This window comes from Uloborus diversus, chromosome 6 (assembly GCF_026930045.1).
Source record: "Uloborus diversus isolate 005 chromosome 6, Udiv.v.3.1, whole genome shotgun sequence".
NCBI classification, from domain to species: domain Eukaryota; kingdom Metazoa; phylum Arthropoda; class Arachnida; order Araneae; family Uloboridae; genus Uloborus; species Uloborus diversus.
Window position 1 is genome coordinate 3634621 of NC_072736.1, and position 18166 is coordinate 3652786.

At 35.0% G+C, this 18166-nt stretch overlaps 1 protein-coding gene across 1 annotated transcript in view; it reads left to right on the plus strand.

Moving 5' to 3' along the window:
- Positions 1-18166, plus strand: part of LOC129224656 (serine/threonine-protein kinase unc-51-like) — a 201666-nt gene that overhangs the window by 80579 nt on the left and 102921 nt on the right. The gene's annotated exons all lie outside the window — the stretch shown is intronic.

Below are 18166 nucleotides of genomic sequence, written 5' to 3' on the forward strand. Positions count from 1 at the left end.
TGTTCTTCCTGCATCGCCATATCAACTCCTGAATGCTTGCTTTCCCGCCGGATCCCTTTTATCGTACTGCCATATCGATTTATCAGACGTTGAACTACAGCGGAAAAAAAGGAAACTCCCCCCTCCTCTTGTCCTCCTCCATGGAACTTCTTTTTTTTTTTGAGCTATTTTGAGGGGAAATTGTGGTCTTATGGGCAATTCGGAGGTTGTTTTCGTAGATCAAGATGGGCTTTAGCTCTTACTTCGAACAACCATGCTTTCAAGCAGTTTATTCCGTGTGGACGTTTTTACGAGATGTGTTTTTAAATGAGTTGTTGGGAGCGTCTCCAACTTTGTTACTCTCAATCAGCTTTTCTTAAATTGAGGAACCCTAGGGGTTCCACAGAAATAACTCAAGGGCTGCATGAAATTTACTTTCTTGCTAAAGTCAGCCACTGAAAAGAATAAATTTTAAAAAAATAACAATAAATAAGATTTTAGTGGAGCTTTTAATCAGTATTCTCCGAACGAATAGCAGAGAAAATGTCAAAATGAATAATAGAACCGTTTCATTCTTAATCGACTGTGTCAGTACAAAACGAAAGTTTAAACGATAATTATTCCCAACTTTTCAATTCACAAGTACTCCTCTCTTTGACACTGCAAAAATATTGAACCTTTTTTTACAAGTAGTTGAAAATTTGTCCATCCAAAATTCATCTCTTTCAAAGTTTTCAGTTGAATACCAAAATTGCAATTTTGTCTTCAATTTTGCCGAATCGTCAGCAAAATTTTCCGAATAAGGAAATTTTGGGAGGGATACGCCCAGGGGCGCCCCTACCATCGGGGCGCCCCTGGGCGTATGGTTACCTCACTTATGTGTGTATTATCTTCTGCAACTGATTGCAAAACGGCTCATTCCGTGGACTGGATGAGGAAGGAATTGAACGTTTATGACGGTTTTATCAATGAGCCATGGCCCGTGTAGAAGGAGCGAACAGGTGATTGCTGCGAGGGTCAACGCCTACGGACAGCTGGTGAGGGATGACGTCGTGTTGTGTGCGGAGGGGGGGGGGGGGCGCTTTGTTTAATCCGTGGCTGCTGCGTGATGCTTTCTGCACGTGGAACACTGATTCGATGGATGGTATACGATTAACACGTGATTTTTCTGTGTCGCAATCATTGCCGATGGTTTTAACTGGAACCCTAAACAAAGACCACAATAAAGTAAGAGCAAAAGTTAATGTATCTGTAGCAGGCGTCTTTTGCTGCATGCCGAAAGTGGTATATCTATTTGACGTCCAAGACGTTACGAGGGTGCACCCCCCCCCCCACGAGGAATTTAATCAACCGTCGCACCCTTTATTACTTCCTTTTACAAAAAAGGAAGTATTGTATTCGCGAAAAAATTTTCACTCAAAAATCGGCCTTAATTTCCATTTTTCTCACCCCCGAATGAATGTTGAGTTTTTTTTTTCCACCCGACCACACGTGGATATATGCCTAGGAACCTACAGACACCCGAAATATCCATTTTGACGACCCCCGAGTTAATTACAACGAATTTTCTCGTGACGTCCGTATGTACGCATGTATGTCCGTATGTGTGTATGTATCTCGCATAACTCAAAAACGGTATGTCCTAGACAGTTGAAATTTGGTACGTAGACTCCGATTGGGACCTAGTTGTGTACCTTCAATTTTGGTTGCATTCGGGTGTTTATAAGGGGGTCTTTCGCTCGTTTTTGGGGGGAAATCATTGTTAATTTCGATGTAAAATCAAGTGGTGTTATAATTTGTCGAACACTTAGCGATGTATCGCCAGTCTTTAGGTCGCCAAGTTTTGTCGCCAGCTTGGCGACAAATTTGGCGATTTTTTTAAAATTTTAAATTTGATTTTAATTTGGCCACTGTTGGTGATATTTAGAGAGTGAACAATTGAATCACATTAAAATTGCCAATGATGGGGAAATGACATTAAATTGGAGTAAAAGGAAGTCATGTGATGCACACATCAGCTCGTTTTTAATTTTAAAATAGATAACGGTTTCGTTAAATTAATGTTGAATTTTTAAGAGAGGCACGAGCGCCCTGGGCCCCACCTGAAACCCGCTACTGTCCAAGGCCGACTATGCGAATCTCAGTTTTCGTAACCGAGTGCTCTGGGGTGCGAGGCAGATGTTCCGGTTAGGTGTCGGGCCGAATCTGGTACAGGAATGGACAACTCGTGACACACGTGCCACAAAGACTGTCCTATTGAAAAATTTTAAAAGTTGGGAAAAGAATAATCGTTTCAGGAACGTTGTCAAATTCTAAAAATCCTATTCATATTCGAAGAAAAGCTTCAACATTTTATTTATACTAGCTGCGTGCCCGGCGTTGCACGGGCTTTCTAAAAAATGTAAGAGCAGTCCAGTTGATGCTTTTGTAGTACACTGACACTAGTTTCTAACGCGTTAAGGAATAAATAAATGCGCGTAAAGCAAGGTTTGCAAAACACCAGTAAAACATATTTTTGCCATAACACCTCATCACGTTAATAATCGTTATCAATGATACAAGTTATGAGTACATTTTCAGTCAGCACAAAAGGGGAAAATATATGCATTATCAACTATAATCTTTACTCACGTTAAAATGAATTACATCTGATAGACTATATCGGAAATATTTATGCACAATAACAATCAGCTTTTTACATAAAATAGTCTACTACCCGGCGTTGCCCGGGTGTTTATTAATGCAACATACCACTCAGATAAATATTTGGATGGATTCTATCTACATGGTCGTACAAGAATTACATCAATCCGTTTTCCAGGTACAAACCCTCAAAGAACTCAAATAACTTGTAAATCACTCATTTACTTTACGACGTGCACGGTCCACCTCGAAAATAAAAGTTATGTCAAGTGACGCGAGTTCAACACTCAGGCTTGAACCAAAAAAAAAAAAGTCAGTGAAATTTTGTGGCAGATTGCGGAAAACCCCCATGAAGTAAACATTTTAAATCCCCTGATTACAGGAAAAGCCTCAAAACAAAAACAAGAATTTTACCTGTTCATATTCGAGAAAAAGAAATGGCAACAGATCTTTCATCTCAATGATTTTCTTCACGCTGTAAATTTTAATAAAAGCGTTCATCCGGAAAGTTGAGTTGAAGCACTGAATAATAATTTGAATGGAGGAAAGCCTTCGAAAAATAGGGATTTGATTTTGAAATCTAAGAGTCATAATTAATAGTTTTTAATTGATATCTCCGCTAATTATTATCAGAGGATTATGTTAAATAGCCAAACATGAAGACGGGAAGATTACGAATCCATCGATACCTGGTTCGATGGTCAGTTCACTGTCGTTCGGGAGAAGAAGCTTGGACATAGATAGATAGATAGATAGATACTCAGATTTTATATGTATAAGACTAGCTGCGTGCCCGGCGTTGCACGGGCTACCTAAAAAATGTAAGAGCAGTCCAGTTGATGCTTTTGTAGTACACTGACACTAGTTTCTAACGCGTTAAGGAATAAATAAATGCGCGTAAAGCAAGGTTTGCAAAACACCAGTAAAACATATTTTTGCCAAAACACCTCATCAACGTTAATAATCGTTATCAATGATACAAGTTATGAGTACATTTTCAGTCAGCACAAAAGGGGAAAATATATGCATTATCAACTATAATCTTTACTCACGTTAAACTGAATTACATCTGATAGACTATATCGGAAATATTTATGCACAATAGCAATCCGCTTTTTACATAAAATAGTCTACTACCCGGCGTTGCCCGGGTGTTTATTAATGCAACATACCACTCAGATAAATATTTGGATGGATTCTATCCACATGGTCGTACAAGAATTACATCAATCCGTTTTCCAGGTACAAACCCTCAAAGAACTCAAATAACTTGTAAATCACTCATTTACTTTACGACGTGCACGGTCCTCCTCGAAAATGAAAGTTATGTCATGTGAGGCGTATTTAACAATCAGGCTTGAACAAAAAAAAACAGCAAAATTTTGCTGCAGATTACGGCAAAATAATCGAAAAGTAAACAACTTAAACACCCTGATTACAGGAAAAGCCTTAAAACAAAAGCCTAATTTTATTTCTTTATATTCGAGAAAAAAAATGGCAACAGATGTTTCTTTTCAATGATTTTCTTCACGCTGTAAATTTTAATAAAAGCGTTCATCCGGAAAGTTGAGTTGAAGCACTGAATAATAATTTGAATGGAGGAAAGCCTTCGAAAAATAGTGATTTGATTTTGAAATCTAAGAGTCATAATTAAAAGTTTTTAATTGATATCTCCGCTAATTATTATCGAAGAATTATGTTAAATAGCCAAACATGAAGACGGGAGGATTACGAATCCATCGATACCTGGTTCGATGGTCACTTCACTGTCGTTCGGGAGAAGAAGCTTGGACATAGATAGATAGATAGATAGATAGATAGATACTCAGATTTTATATGTATAAGATATTTATTTTAAAATATAATTACGCCAAAATAAGGTCACAGAAAACTTGATTTAGAAAGTAAGTCATACACCGCATAGATGGTATGGCCAAGGGGGTGGGCACTCAAACTGTCAAAACTACAATGTCGCAAGTGTTTATCATTAGTTGTGAATGAAGACTGACTTTACAAAAAATGCGTAGTAAAGTATATTTGTGTGTTACACGAATGATGATTTCAGTACTGCCAAAGAACCTCTTGATTTGCGCTGTTTTCAACTACAAAGGAGGACCATTTTTAAAGAACTTAACATTTAATAGAAGATTGAAGATACAAAAGCTATTTGCACAGATAGAGTGGCTTTCATGGGGGACAGCATGTAGGTGTTGTTACATCTCTTGAAAATTATTTGGGAAGAAAAGATTTTAGATATTGTACAAGGGCGGATCCAGAAACTTCTCAAGGGGGGGGGGGCGATAGATTTTTATTATTTACACACACACATATATATATATATATATATATATATATATTAGGGCTCGACCGATGGCATTTTTTGGCCGATGGGCCGATGCCGATTGTTGGCCGATTGTTCAAAGACAGCCGATGGCCGATGGCCGATTGTTTCCCTCCAAATGGCCGATTGCCGATGGCCGATGGCCGATGCCGTCGGCCGATGGCAAAAAAAAAATCAAACAGAAATAAATTGATAAGATTATTAGGGATTTAAAGGATCGCTGATTCATTTCATTTTACTTTCTTTCTACGAATAAGGAATCGTATAATCACAAAAAAAAAAAAAAAAAAAAAAATCAAATTTCGACCTAAACTTTTATTTTACGATCACCCAGTTTAAAATTATCGCAAATTCTCTAGTGATGTCTTCATGCGGGTAAACCTGCGTCACTCAAAAACGTTAGGAAATAGTAAGTTGAAAACACATACGTACGTAATATGATCTGAAAGTTCAGGACAAATTGTATACAACCTTACCCTGAATAGTTCACATTACCGAAGCCTATCTACAAAATAGTCACCTTGGACGACTATGCACTTCTGCCAACGTTCGTATAGCTTTTCGAAGCACTCCTGGAAGACATTTTACGCAACCTCCTGTAAGGCCTCTTGCGCTGCTGCTTTTTACTTCATCGTGGGGAAGAAGGCGACTTTCATGTTGAGGATGCACGGTTTGATTGGTCAATACTCTGATATGACAAACAAATAACACAACGTTTCGTCGGACTTAGCTCCGTGTGACTTCTACCTGTTCCCAGCAAAAAAACATTTGCATGGACGCCGTTTTCTTCCGTCAGGAGAAGATAAAGCTGCATCACAGAAGGTAGCGAAAAATGGCTTCCAGGAGTGTTTCCAAAAGTTATATGAACACTGGGCGAAGTACATAGTCCCTCAAGGTGACCTTTTGAAGTTGGATGTGCTTCGGTAATGTGAATTATTCTAGGTAAGGTTCTATACAGCTTCTCCCCGAACTTTTGGGTCGTACTACGTACACTATGTATAGGGTGTAGTTATGCTTCTCCTTTTTTGACTGCTGTATGATGAAAGAGCAAGAACAACAGCCAAAAAAAAAAAAAAAGAAAGAAAGAAAAAAAAAAGGAAGAAAAACAAAAAGACTTTAATAACCAATTGATTTGTTTTTTTTTTTTTTTTTTTAATTGAGCATATAACTAAGATTTCTATAATATTGTAATAATGTATGGATTTAGGTGCACTAAAAATAGTTAAAAAACATTAAATTATGTTGTTTAATCATTCAAAAAAAAAAAGAATAAAACTATGAAACCGTCAAGAAATTACGCAATTAAAGTGAAAAGATTGCACGTAGACATTTTTTAGTCATCAAATTAAACAAAAAAGGTAAATTACATTTTAAATCATAATAGGAATATTTTTGTACCTATTTAAAATTTATGAAAAGAAAAGTTTGCATTTTTCATAAAAGCTATAACAGTGACGTACATTTTGCTTAAAAAGAGAAATAGTCATAAAAAGAGCGAGGTTCTTAAAACGCAGCTATAATAAACAAACTCAATATTTACACCAAGTTCATAACTGAATAAATATACTACTTGATCTGATGTTTGCACACATAATATTGAACAATTTGATTTTTTAATCTTTTATGACGCTTTACAGACAAGTTCAAATTAAATTTTTAAATTTAAGAATAATTTTCTGAAAGTTAAAAAATTGCATAATAGAAAATCCTTGAAACGTTTCTATAAAAACGAAAATAACTTATTCATTGATTTTATATAAATACAAAAAAATATTTACTTACAACAGAAAAAAACATCGATCACTATTAATGATGCAAAAAAGATGGCGCATTACGAAATATAGGTGAAACAAGTATGACAAATACACAAAATGACATTTCTTGACCAAAATAAATAATCGCTATAAATATTTAAGAAATGCTCGAAACGACGAGGGAGGGTTAAGGGGGGAGGGGTCACCCTCTGATTTTGGAGTAACTCACACTTCGGCCCCAACTTCGGCCTCATTTTTTTAGTACAGAACCGCTACCACCAACGCCTCGGAAGAGTTTCTGAATCTACTTCAGCACATCTGAAGAAAAAATTCAAAAGTCCCTTTGATTTTCGAATTATGTCACCATTCAAAACGTCTTTAATGAATTTCTTACATTAATGCTCTAGATTATTTCTAAACAATAAATTAAGTTGGAAAAAAAATCTCTAATTTTATGAATGGTGTTAATTTAAAAAGCTCAGAAGTATAACTAGGGTTTAATTTCAGAAATTGAGGGAGTGGGGGGAGGGGCACGCAAGTGTTCTCGGAAATTCAAAAGATAGTCGTAAAATATCATAACCAAATATCATAACCATCGGGGCACCGTAGGAGTTACAAAAATGCTTAGGATAAATGTTTCACAACTTCTGCGATAGAGAAATAGGGCCCCAAAATATATTTCGACGGGCCCTAAACTTGTAACTAAGCCGAAGCGATACAGAAAAGACTGCATTACTGTGATTCATATTACAAGTATTGAAAAATTAAAAATTACCGTCGGTTAACAGGAATCTACCAAAATGACACAAAAACCGGTTTCACCATCTCATATTTGTTTCCATGATCTCCAATTCGGCAATATATCACCAAATGATTGTCAGTCTGAGACGATAGATTAGCTTTGCATTGAAATAAGTAATTAATAGCTATAAAAAGTAAGTAAACCGACTTTTCAGAACACCCGATCGAAAACAAAAAAAGAAGTGCACAACTGGAACGTACGCACATCACACATGCGAAAACTTAACCTTCTACAGCGTACCATCTTAGAGTTATGACTTATGAGAGATATATACGTACATCCAGCTGCAAGAAACAACGCAATAATTAACTTGTTTGGTAATCTGAATGCAGTATTAAAAACTCTTTCAGGGGTGACTAAAATAGAAATTCATACTAAAATTTAAGTAAACAATTTTATATGAAAACAATAACTCTCTTTACTTTGTATTAAAAAGTAAAACAACAAAGGTCCTTTTTTGTTTCAAAAACATCGGCCACTTCCATCGGCTTTTCGATGTATTTTAAGGCCGATAGGCCGATGTTTCCTGCAAGTTAGCATCGGCCGCCGATGCCGATGCCGATGGCTAAATTGTTGAACCATCGGCGCCGACGGTCGAGTCCTAATATATATATATATATATATATATATATATATATATATATATATATATATATATATATATATATATATATGTATGTATGTGTGGTGTTCAAACATATAATTAAGCGCAAGTTAATACTTATTACTTAAAATAAACTTTGGAGATGCAATATGATCGGTATCAAAAAGGTGAACTCATGTGCACATTACATTATTTTGGTACAAAATAAATGCAGCTCTGACATCAGCATACATTTTCAACACAGAACCGAGAACCACAATGAACATTGGGCGTTATTAATAGAGAAACATGAAGCAAGATGCATATTTATTATTAGGTGGTTTTTTACATTTTATTTTATTTTATTTTATTTTCAGTTTTTAAGAGTATTTCCTTTTGTAATCCAGTTATCAAAGTAAGAATTGAAATTGAAGATGTGGTAGATAGATGTTCATTATGTTTTTTTGAATGAAAATATTAACTTCAGATTGTCATTTGGAAACCTTATGTTTGTATCTAATTATATGCAAGTTTATATAAATTGAAAAGCTTTTGTAACAAAAATAATAAATCAAAATAATTAATACGTAAAATGAACATATTTGAAAATCAAGGCAAGCCGTTTACAACTAAGCGTAAAAAAGAAGCCTCTTGTAGGAATACGCTTTTTAGCAATGAAGATTGCTAATTCTGTATCGTAACAGTACAACAAACATACATAAAATACCTAAGGTTTATAATTAAAATAAAAACATGTATTTAAAAAAAATAATTTTTGGAACACAGAAACAATATTTCAATTTGGTTGAGAAACAAAATGGAAATTCTTTAAAAAAAAATTCTTTGCGTCGTTTTCCCGACTTGCTGAATCTATTTATGACTCCATCTACATCTATAGCGATTTCTCTGTGTACGTGCATTAAAGCTAACCCTGTGAGACGATCCTCGGTCATTCTGTTCCTTAACCAAGTTTTCAACCTCCTTAATGAAGAAAAACTTCTCTCAGCACTAGCTACGCTGACCGGCAATGTGATTAGTATCGAGAGAAGTTGTTTGACATTAGGATATAAATCTCCATCACAGTTATGCAAAACATCAAAAACAGATTCATTTGCAGTTGATGATGAATCAATGGTAGATTTTTTTTCTCGATTACATTTAGTTTTCCACATTACTATTTCACTATAAAAATTTTCTTCGGTGGTTTGACTAACTAATTTACACAATAAGTCACCGTACATGTTCCATAAAATTTTAGCTGAGTTGTAGATTTCTTCTTCACCACGTGAAGTTACGTTATGCGGAAGCAAGAGACATAAATCAAAGGCATTTGTTGTGTTGGAAGAAAAGCGTGCCTCAATGTGAGCAAGTAGCGCATCAATATATGGAATAAACAGGCTTCGTCTGTAATATTCTTCTGGTAATGAAGATGGGTGATTGTCTCTCATACTCTGTTTAACTGCTAATCTCGGAATTTCAATTGGCACATTGAGCTGGTTACAAATTTCGGTAGTCTTTTCCCAAATTCTCCCATACGTTTTGTTAGCATCGCGTCTTTGTTCATTTAAAACTGTGATAAGATCATTAATGTAATTTTTTGCTACATGCAAATCTAGTTTTTTTTTTAAACAATTTGCTCAAAGGGAGAGTGAGAGAGAAAAAATGAACCATACAACTGAGAGATAAATAAAAATCTAAGCTGAGCAATGATTTTAAAGTCATGCTTGCTTTAACAGAAGCCGTAGTATCGTTCCAGTTCGTAATTTCCTCTAGTACTTTGACAACGCAATTAAAGTTGCTTTGAAATTGTGTTATCGTTTCATATCTTTCTACCCAACGAGTGTCGCACAGCTTCGTTAGCCCTCTTCCTAAAACCCTTTTCAAAACGAAATTTCTTTTTGCTGAGGCATGGAAAAAAGATACTGTTTCTTGAACAATTGCTAAGCATTTTCCAATCTGTCTGATGTCACAGCTTTTACACAAAGACAGATTTAAGCAGTGATTTTTGCAAGGTATCCATGTTGCAAATTTTGTTTCTTTTAGCAAATAGGATGCAGCTCCTTTCTGCTCCGAAGCCATGACTTTGCAAGTGTCAGTGCCGATACCAACGCAATATTTAAATCGAAACCATTTTTCTTCAGAATATTCAGCACTGAGTGACCAATTTTTTCACCACTTAATACCGGTTCAGTAACTTCATTCGCGGACTCAGCGGAATAGTTAATTTCATGTAAATCAAAAAAACCTATAAAATCTTCACGAACGTATTCACCACAATAACGAATTATCACGCTCATTTGGGAGACATGCGAAACGTCCGTAGTCTCATCAAAAATTACGGAATATAACTTTGAAATATGAACTGAATTTCGTATATACTGCAATATTTCTTCGCCGCAACACTCTATGAGTTCATTTTGTGTCGTTTTAGAAATATAAGTAGCATTTGAAGAAGAAGATTCCAAATGCTTTTGAAGTTCCCGATCTCCACTTCGAATTCGAAATCTCAGCACATCTCGGAAATTACCTTCATTCGTGATACTACGAGAATTGCAAAGCATATCAAGAAGTGGACCATCATCCCTGTGACCCCTAAGAGGAATATTTTGTTTTCCGAGAAAAATAATTGTTTCAATCATTGCCTTTAAACGCTGGCGGTTTTCTGTAACCTGTTTTAATCTTTCAGAATTTAACATATTTTGCACTTCTTTTTCAGGATTTTCATAAGATTGTATGAAATCTTTTGCAGTTTGCACTGCATTTCTGTGGTAATTGGTTTTTTGGTGCAATTCTAAATGACCGGTCTGTCCTCTAAGTTTCGAAAAGGATACTAGAGCAGAACGAACAAGCATCTGAGGCTTAGCTTGGCATTTCGCAGCCCCCACTTCAACTGGTGCAAAAAGGATACAATATTTACATAATAAACCTTTCTTTTCATGCGAATACACCAACCATGGGTAATCATTTAAATGTGACTGATTAATGTACCGTTTCTCAATTTTGCCACTTTTATTGTGCTCCGAGTAGGGAAACTTAAACCCTTTTGGTGGTTTAAAAGGATTGTCTAACAGTTCTTTTCTGCGTCTTTCAGATAAAGACATTTCATTTATATATAGTCCAAAATCATTCGGATAAATTTATTTAGGGGATAAATTGGCTTCAGCAGTTTTATCTGAGATAAAATGTTCGATATCTGATGTAGCCTGTGTACTACAACAACTGTCAACAACTTTCGTACGTTTCACATTTTCCAAACTCGCATCTGAAATAATACAAGGCAAGAGGAAAATAAATATGCTGTAAAAAAATAAAAGTTTTACGCATTTAGAAGTAAAATATGCCGATTGTTTGAAAAACCTTTCTTTCTAAATCATTAAAATTAAATAGTAAGCCAAATCCAACCCAAGATCGTATGGTTCCTTAGATAAAAATTGATTGAGTTGTTTTAATTTATTGATAAAATTGGAACAAACTGCATCTGATTCAGAAAAAAAATGTCTTTCGAACGACATCGAATGCTCGGGGGTATGGGAAATCTTTCATCCCGATAATAGGCAATTAATGTAAAATTCCTGTCTTAAAAATTAATTACAAAAAATCTAATTCGAAGTTTAAAACATAAAACCCCAGGTGAAAACCCTGGGGGGAGGGGGCTCGAAGTAATTTTGTACAAATATTCAAGGTTGTAGGTGCTATGGGGTCTCCTGGACGCAAGCCCGCCACAGACTTCCTTTCATTATTTCTTTGACTTTACTTTTTTTTAATACATAGAGAAAATATAAAACTTACCCCAGCTAGAATGGCCCTAGTCAATTTATTCAATTTTGTTTTTTCTAATTTAATAAACTTTTGATAAATATTATCATCCCGGAACTTTACTTAGGTTTTGTGTTTTCAAAGGCTTAAAACACAAACCGTCAATTACAGTTCACAATATTTTTGAGCCGTCTTTTCGATTTTTAATGCATGTGTTTATGAGGCGTTAAAAATATCTATGCATGCACACTCACATACAGACCAAAACTTGTTGAATCAGAAAAAGAAAAAACGAAAAGAAAATACAAAATACATAAACGTACCTTGTCTAACAACATCTGGTAGCTCACTAGTTTCATGGGTTTTTTCTTGGTGTTCTTTCTTCTTGAAAAATCCAAATAAATTGCTTTGTTTTCTTTTGGACATAGTCTTTGGAAGTTACATGTATTCAAGAGAGACAATGACTGAACATTTCCCGCGGTTTCCTAGAGTGACGCTATACAGAATGACTGGCGTCATCAAAAAATCGGCGGCGCTCTGAATGTCTGATTGCGAAGGTTATGTTTCTCCCTTTCCCCTTTATGATTTGCATTTTAGCCCGTTAGACTTTTTCTTTCTCGGTTAAAAGATCTTAAGATTTCCGTTTCATCATATTTTCAAGCCAAAATTCAATCCCAACAAAGAAGAAAAAATTGTTATAAATTCTTATTCCTCTAAAGGCAAGAAAGAAGGTTCTTTTGCCTCTGAAGAAGATTTTGTATCGCGAATATTCTTAAGTTTTTTTTTTTTTTTTTGATTAATTTCGATAGGTGCCCGGTTATTCATCTCTTGGCTCAAGGGGGGGGGGGGGCGATCGCCCCCCCCCCTTGTATCCGCCCTTGACATTGTATTACCCCATCAAGGAGCTCTTTGTGCCAAGGGAAGGACTTCAACTTGTCTTCTGTTGTTGACCATGTCCTATCAAAATACGAGCTCTGGCTTGTATTTTGTAAGTCTTAAATTGAAAAGTTTTTCCTGTACTGAGCTTTTCCAGTACAGCGAAACCTGTGTAAGTTGACCACTTGCGGTGCATTACTTTAGTGGTCAACTTAAGCAGGTGGTCAACTTACTAAAGTTTATTTATATGATAATGGCTAATTCCGTGCCTGAAAAAAGCAGTCAGCTTAGACAGGTGGTCAACTTACAAGGGTGGTCAACTTCACAAGTTTTACTGTACTTGAACTTTCAGAGAAAAAATATGCTATTTGAGAAAAGAAATCACATAACTAGCTTCAAAGAGTGTCACATAAAATTTTTCTACTAAAAGTGGCACTCTTCCCAAAAAAGTTGGCCACCCGTGCTTTATTTCATGTTGCAGATTTGCCACACATCATTTTATATGCTTTTCTTTTCTCTGTAATATTCGGTGTAGTATCGAGGCAATGGTATAAAAATGTCGGACTTCAAGAGCTGCAAACATTAGTGCTAAAAGTGGATTTGTGCTATATAGTCTTGTTAAAGGTAAAAACTCTTTTGCGTGCCAATGAATCAGGGCCGTCGTGAGCCACTCCAAGAGCTGCAAACATTAGTGGTGAAAGTGGATTTGTGCAATATAGTCTTGTTAAAGATAAGAACTCTTTTGCGTGCCAATGAATCAGGGCCGTCGTGAGCCACCCCAAAGAGCTGCAAACATTAGTAGTGAAAGTGGATTTGTGCAATATAGTCTTGTTAAAAATAAGAACTCTTTTGCGTGCCAATGAATCAGGGCCGTCGTGAGCCAAGGCGGGCCCCTTGTGAGTTTGGCCGCCGGACTCCCCTCCCCACATTGAATTTGTTAAATCTAGACTACTCTGGTTCTGTGCTGAGCCCCCTTCGAAGGACGTGCCCCTAGTTTCCGTCTTGGCTAACCTGGCCTCTCGTCGGCCCTGCAATGATTTCTGGCCATCGTTCAGTTCATCGCCGTTGTTGCAAATTTAAATCATGCTATTTTATGGTATGACAAAAAAAAAAAAACATGAATTCAGAATTTTTGTTATCTGGTATTCATTGTTTAAAGCACCTCTGAGCAAAATTTTTACGTTGTGTTTTTAAAACCAGGAAATAAAAAGTTTATTTTAGGTTTCCTAGTTTTCAAATACGTAATTGCGTTGCTTCAATCTTGTTTTATTAATTTGCTAATTATTTATATATCTTTAATTCTCTCTTGTATTTTTATCATTTTGGAAAGTCAGTACTTGCTTATTTTTTTCCACTAATCTTTGTGTTATTTTGAAATTTCTGACACGGTATTTTTTCTGCGACAGATGCATATTTCTGACGTTTGTCGGTTATTATCAGTACGGAGAGAGAGTGTTTTCACAAATAGCCCGTATCTGTGTGTGTTCCGCGGAGACTCAGCTGCTTTTCTTGTAGATCATTGCACATCTGCGCCACCTGTTACCATTGACAACAAACGGTGTATATTTTTTTAAGTATTGACGCGTTTGGTGCTGTTTGACCCAAAGCGTTGTAAATTTGTGCGCGAATCGAGGGTTCGCAAAAATTTGTTTTGTAGTGGTCTTCCAAAAAACTTTGCTTTTTGGAAGAAATAAAAGAAACGATCATAAAAAAATAATAAATAAATAAATAAAATAATAATGATAATCTTTAACTAATAATAAAGCTGAAAGTCTCTCTGTCCGGATCTCTCTCTGTCTGTTAGGATCTCTGTAACGCGCATAGCGGCTAGACCGTTCGGCCGATTTTCATGAAATTTGGCACAGAATTAGTTTGTAGCATGGGGGTGTGCACCTCGAAGCGATTTTTCGAAAATTCGATTTTGTTCTTTTTCTATTCCAATTTTAAGAACATTTTCCCGAGCAAAATTATCATAAGATGGACGAGTAAATTACAAAGTTATCACAACGTGGAACCGTAACATGGGCAAGCCAATTGGCGAGAAATTCAACATACATTATTTGTAAATATATAGGCGAACCAAAAGATCTTTTAATTTTCTACTACGCGCAAAGCCGTGTGGCTGCCACTAGTAATAATAATAAATAAGTTGTTTGTTCTGCTTCCATCAGCAAAAACCAACATCACGGAAAGCTTTAATAAAAACCATCCGATGATAAATTGAAACAATCAGTTTTAAAATGGTAGAGAAAATGATAGTAAAGTGAAAAGAAAAATTCTACATAAACTTAAGCTAGTTTATGAAAAAATATAGTAATTATTGATTGGAGGGATTAAAAATATGTTATTCGCAAACTTCAAAACTAGTTCTTAACGATTGTAAAGGTGAAAGACTAGAGCATAGTGGTCAGAATTATTACTAACAATAAATAAAGAAGAGGGAAAAACTTTTTATTTTAAGTCATTTTTGATTTCTCTCCCTCTCATCACTGTTACACGTATTCATCATGCAAAGTTGTGCTACTTCCAGAAAATTTATAATAAATTAAAAAGAAAGTAAACCGCCTTCCAACTTTGAAACGGACACCAAACTCCATCCCGTCTCTGATGTTCTCTTAATTGTCTTAATTGAAATAGGGACACGGTCATAAATTTTCGAAAGAGTTCGTTAAAAAAAGTATTATTTATGCATCTTTTTCTTGTTGAATAATTTTAAATTTTTTTTCCTTCCAAAAATAAAAAAAATTCATGTTCTAAAGGGAAAAAAAACTTTTGAAAAAAAATCCCCCCCCCCCCCAAAAAAAAAAAAAAATTTGATGGCGCAACTTGCGCCATAATCCCCCCCCCCCTGTGGGCACCCGTAAAACAGGCAATGGCTTTGTTCAAATGTAGAAGCAATTTTCAACCGTCATACCTTGAAGCAGGAGTGCCCTTCTAGGGGGGGGGGGGCATGGTGCAGACTGCGCCATTAAAATTTTTAGGGGGTGTTTTGAGGGTTATTTTTCTCATTTTTAGGGGGAGCTCTTGCTTTGGGGGGGGCAGGGTTCGTACGCCCTTGAAAAACCTTGAAAAGTGCTTGAAAAAAAAAAGTTCATTTTCAAGTGCTTGAAAACCTTGAAAAAGTTTTAAAACCTTGAAAAAGTTTCTTAGTGCTTAAATTCTCCCAAAAATCCACGAATTGTGCTTAGAAGTTTTAAAAAAGTATTTCACCAATGCAATTTTCTGAACATGTGTTCAGTATGCAACATCGCGAAAAATTGCTTCCGTGTTTGGGATTTCAATCCTTTTGCATCTTGTAAATATTTTGATGTTTTTTACAACCGAAAGATATTTTGACATATGGTACCTTAGATTAGTTTATTTTTTTGTTTAATTTCATTAATTAACAAAGAAATTAATTTGGAAACCATGACAACATTGACCTTACTCGGGTTTCGCGGAAAATTGCCCTTGTGTTTGAAATTTCAATCTTTTTGCATCCTGCAAATATTTAAATATTTTGGCTAATCAAATGTTAGTTTCGCATATGCTACCTAAGATTAGTATATTTTTTGTTTAGTTTTAATAAAAAACAAATAAATTTATTTCATGGGAAACATGCCACGTCGAACGAACTCAGACTTTGCGAAAAATTGCTTCTCGTGTTTGAAATTTCAATCTTTTTGCATCTTGCAAATATTTAAATATATTCACTAATCGGATGTTATTTTCATATTTGCTACCGTCGATTAACATATTTTATGTTTAATTTCAGTAAAATATGAGTTTATTTTATGGGAAACATGACAACATTAAACTTAATTCGCGAAAATTTGCTTCCCTTGTTTGAGATTTCAATCCTTTTGCATTTTGTAAATATTTTTATATTTTTGGCAATTAGTAGTTATTTTGACACTGCTGCATCAGATTAGCTTATTTTATTTTTTATTTTAATAACTGAAGAGTTAAAGAATTTATTACCTTGGTCTTGTTTAATTATTTGCTAATTTATTTTTGCAATTTTGAATGATTATCTTTACCTAATTTTTGGTCATAGCAGATTTTTTTTTTAAAAAAAATTACATTTCAGCAGTTGACCACCTAACAAATTAACTTAAAGTTTGTATTTTAAATATAAAGTTGATTTATATAATTTTATTTATAAGTACATCATTTTTTTATGTCTGCTAAAATAAATGAGGTGTATAACAGGGGTGGTTGTGTTATGATTATTCACTTGAAATCCAGTAGTGTTCGTTTTTATGCTTTTACCTCCCTATATCTCCAATTTTCCCCTTTTTCCTCAAATGTTCAAAATTACTACTTTATTAAGGTTGTGGGTACTTGGAGCTTACCGAAAGAGGCTTTAATCAGCAAAGGGGTAGATATTTAAGGAGGGTCATTCATCTTCATTTGGATCTAATAAATTGACCAGTACAAGCCTAGCTGGGCCCAGTGCCTGTTGCTGGTTATCAACAGGCACTGGGCATGGTATTTCTATGCAAAATATTTTGACTTAATAAACTATTTTATGAATTGAATGCATAGCAAAAGTTGTTGTTGTACATATGTATATTCAAGTAATAGGGGTCTTAGTTTTAAAAATTATTCCCCCCCCCCCCTCGCCCCATTTTGCTCTTTGAAACTTTCAGGTAATTTTTTATGAACTCACAAATCACCTGAATATTATTGCCTTTCTAATTTTAAATTCTAATTTCAACAATAACCCATTTTTTTCCCAAAATAAAACTACTTTTCTCATAATATATGTCAACTTCTTGTGAATCTTTTCAATTTCGAAATATGGCTCTATAAATCTGAACTTGCACATTTATTGTCTATTGCAAGTTAATCAATGAAAGCTGAATAGGCTCAAGTTTGCATTCAGAGTATTTATCATTGCTTAAGCTGCTTTTGTATATTTTGAGGTGTAGAGACTGGACTGTGGACTTTCATAAACTTTTCTTACTTCCTAATTTTTAAATTTACTCGAGGACAGTTGAAATGCCTTATTGTCTGAACAGCTAATAAATACATACGAATAATTGATTTGCATACTTATAAATGATTTGCAAACCTAATATTTTTAGAACTTAATAGTGAAAACTAAAATAACTTTCTGGGTAGTGTTTTTGTCCTAACCACCCTTATATTGTAATAAACCACTGTATAGATATTGGAAATAAATGTTGAAATCCGGGGGGGGGGGGGGAGTGACTTCAAAAACTCCTCTCTGGCAATGCCATTGAACTTGGGTATTTTAGTTTCTTCCATAAAAGTTAAAAGCACTTATGAAAGGTTTTTTTTTAAGTATTAATTTGCTGATTCTAGAAAATATACAAACCTCTGACTGCTGCAACCTTTGAAAAACCTCAAAATTAAACCTCTTGGTATCTGCTTCTCTTTATGACCAAACTTTTCAAACATTTTCAGAAAAACTTTCAACGCAGTAG